This window comes from Mus pahari, chromosome 22 (assembly GCF_900095145.1).
Source record: "Mus pahari chromosome 22, PAHARI_EIJ_v1.1, whole genome shotgun sequence".
NCBI classification, from domain to species: Eukaryota; Metazoa; Chordata; class Mammalia; order Rodentia; family Muridae; genus Mus; species Mus pahari.
Window position 1 is genome coordinate 40,267,080 of NC_034611.1, and position 4,028 is coordinate 40,271,107.

Genomic DNA, 4,028 nt, shown 5'->3' on the forward strand with positions numbered 1-4,028 from the left:
GGTATAGTTTGCTTTCCCCTGTGTGTTCAAGCCCGGGACCAAAACATACCTCATTCGTGAGAGCCACCTCCAGCAGCTCTGGGGTCTGAAAGCTGCCTAGCTGGGTTTCCAGCTCCAGTGATTCCAGCGTAGAAATACTGTGCAGCCTTGTAGCAGGGGACTGTGCTAGGCTAAATCATCAGAGCTTTGCCCAGAGCAGAGAGACTTTCAGATTGGCACCGTTGAAACTCAAGCAACCAAAGCACATGTCCTCTCGTTTCAGCAACCACTGTGCCGTCTCCACAGATGTCTGAGTCCATAGTCCTATGCTCCCTGGTCTCCTGACTGGGATGCAGCTGCAGGACACTGCCCTTCCACAGGGCTTTGAGCCCGTTCCTTCAGCTTGGTGATAGGCAGCCATCTTGGTTTTCCCTATCCCTAAAGGACTGTTGCTCAAAGAAATCATTACAAAAGTTCCTGGCAGGCTCCCCTCCCACCTCCCCACGGAGACCTGAATCTGACCAATCAGTTAAACTCAGTTTATCCACAGTTGGGATTTCTTGTCCCAATTCACTTTCCCTTTAGTCTCCTATTGGCACAGCATCCACTTCCACTAGACTGGCAAGCAGCTGCTGACTAGTCAGGGCTGCCCCTTTGCCCTGCCTCTCAGCAGCTGGGGTGGAGGTAGGGGTGGAGCTGCGATCTAAGGGATGGGAGGGGGTTGGTTCTGGTGCTGCTCGCCCAAGGTAAGCTGGGGTCTCTCACTCCTTAAACTTCCTCTGAGTAGGAAGGCTCCCATTATACACGGCTGCTTTTAGTTTCCAGAGTAGTGGAGCAGGGGTGTTTGTGTCTCACCACCCAGCGGGTGGACGAATGGCGAGCCATTCCTTCCTTAGCACAGGCGGGCCATTGCAGTTACGGTTGCGCGGCTCGCGCTTCCGCTCATTCGCATCTTTACAGCTTTAGTGCTCACGTGACCAGGGAAACCGAGGGGTGTGTGAGCTCTAATCACAACATAATGAGCTTTATGAAGGGAAATCTGAACGTGCCCTCATCACAAAGTCCTGCCAGAGGGCTCTCTATTCAGCCTTTAGTTCCCCTCCCTCAAGGGGCGGAGGAGGGCTCTGTTCCTCTTTTGCGACAGCTTCACCTGACCAAATAGGGGAGGAATAGTTCTTTCCGAAGTCATTTCTCTTCCGTCGGTGAATCTAGACAAAATTTCCAATACTGTTTCAGGTAAATTATGAAACCCAGTTTTTTTTTTTTTCTTTGAACCAAACTTGTTAGGAGCATCGCAGTTTGATAGCACCAGGAGCTGAAGAAATTTTTTTTCTTGGAGCCAAAGAAGTAGGAGAAAGGCCATTAATAAAATACATAGTTAAGTTGGTATTCTGGTACACATTTCTGGGTTTATGATCAGTGAAAATCAGAAGTCAAACAAACAAACAAACAAACAAGAAAGAGGAAACCTAGGCCTTTGTCTGATGTAACCCCCCAGGTTACTTCTGTAGGAAACTCTTGTTGGTAACTGTAGGATGCCAACGTGGTGACCTGGATTCTAATTGTAACAAGACATCCCCGGTGGCAAAGACGGCTCTGCCAAGTTCCAGAGCCTGGAGTCTTCGGAGCTGGAAGATATCCTTGACTGCTCATGTGCCCGCCCGCCCGCCAGGGAGAGGAGCTTGGGCAACGGACTGAGGCAAATTTAAATAGTTTTCAGAAGAGGATTAAAAGGGTTTTCAGAGCTCAGGGAAACAGCCACTCTCTCAGCCCTACTGGGGGATCCAGAGACTTCAGATCAGGCTTTAGCATTGCCTCTGGAGTGCCTTTTCTGTTGTGGGGCTTAGAACCCTGTGTTCTTCAGGGCTCTGCTGTGGTCACAGGGCTTCCGCTTACGTTGGAAATTCTGTGTTCCTCACAGGATCCACGCAGGGCTCTGCACATGAAAGGAACTTCTGGAAACCTCATACTTCTAAAGGCTCCAGTTAAAAACGGGAGGACCACACTACTCCTACCTCTAATTAGGCCTCCGTGCCTAGGATTTTGGCAGAGCCGTTCTGTTCATACTGAGTTTTATCATTAAACTTAGAATGGGAGCCCTGTCTTTCAGGAGACCAGGAGACCTGGAGACCTACTACTGCAATGTAGCTTGTAAGGGGTGGATCCATTACAGAAAACAAATGTATGGGCCCCTCTAACTCATTCTCGTTGTCTGCCAGGCCAAAGCACTATTTGCTTAAAGTTTCTTCAAAAGCTAAGGTCAGAGTGAGACATGGGGTCAAGAGGAACATGAAGTTAGGCTGGCAACACATTGGGAGATAATGCAGCCTCTCTTCAGAGAGGACAGATATGGGGGCTGAGGATAAGATTGGAACACAATGGCTTTATACATTTGATAGACGTCTAGCTCAAAGTGAGTCCTATAATCTTCTTGGCACTTGCTGCAATTTTGATAAAATTATTTGTCAGTAGCTAAAATGTCTCTCTCCCATCTTCTGTAACATGGAGCATAATGTTGACAGCCCTGTGGGCCGAGCCTTTACCAGCGTTCTCGGTGTGATCTTATCGGAGGTCAAATTGTAAAGGACTTCCCGGGAGTAGACATTTTTCTTGTGAATTTCTGGAACAAGTTAACTGTGCACACAGAGGACAGGATGACCAGAGAGTGTGTGAGGTTGAACTCAGATGTACTTCTCGGTGCAGTAGTCAAATTTCACACTTCTCTTTTTAAAAGTCTATCTGACAGGCATGTTTTGATTTATGGCACCCTGACAGCTTTTAGCATTTCTGGGTTCCTCACAAGCTTGTAGTGTGGGAGAGAGCCATGGTAATAATTAATAATTTTTAAAGCAGGTTTGTCCTGCCCTTACCTTCGGTGCCAAATGACAGAGTCCCCAGATTCACAACACAGTTCAATGGACTGGCTGGCAGGAATAGAGTTCTGATTGTAGTTTGGGATGCGAGATCTGGTTCTGAATCTCATTGCCTTGGAAGGTACCGAGAAAGATGAGAGGGCCCCCTTATCATGAATAGATATGTCCTATGTAAAAATATACAATTAAAACTAAATTGATTTTCTTTCCAGTTTATGCTCTTATCCACATGATCCTATATTCTATAATAGAGATTCATCCATTTTCAGAGTTAGTTCTTTCACATAAAGGTTATTAAAAGATTACCATAGGGTCTGGAGAGATGGCTCAGTGGTTAGGAGAACTGGATGCTCTTACGTAGGACCTAGGTTTAGATCCTCGCACTCATATGGCAGTTAACAACCATGTGTGACTCCAGTTCCAAAGGATCTGGCACCTCATTTTGACCTCCAGAGGCACCAGGCACCCACATGGCACACACACACACACACACACACACACACACACACACACAGAGAGAGAGAGAGAGAGAGAGAGAGAGAGGCAAAGCGCCCATCAGTATAAAATAATAATAAAAAAAACCCCAAAGGTTTATTTAAAGCCCTGGCTTTGATTTCCTTCCCATTTTTGAAACTCACTTTTCTGTATGATTTTAATATTTCTGTATTTTAACTTTTGGCTGAAAAACTCTTATCAACTGACAAAATTATTTTGGGTATCAGTTATGTCTTTAGTCACAGTAACACACTGTTTGCTGTGAACCCCACATTAGCCCCACATATAGACATGCTATAAATAGAGAGACACATGCAAAGTCTTTTCTGGACTCCAAACCCACAGCCTTTTTTGTTTCTCTGAGTTCTTAAGACACTGTGGAACTAGAAGTGCAAACATCTTCAGGGCTGGGACTGCCACGGTGCTCCACTGTCAACGTGCAGAGGGAAACAATGGTGGATGTATTTGTTGTTTTGAAGGAAAAGGAAGTTTGATTCTGACCAAGAAACTGCTTCCAAATGATTTATGATTTAAGTAGCAGGTGCATTTTTCACTGAATAACAGAATAACAGAAACTAAAAGATGATTTAAAAAAAAAAACCAGTGTTCCTGTTTTTTGAGATTATAATATAATTATTTCTCCCTTCCATTTCCTCCCTCCACTCCTCCCCCCTCCCCAAT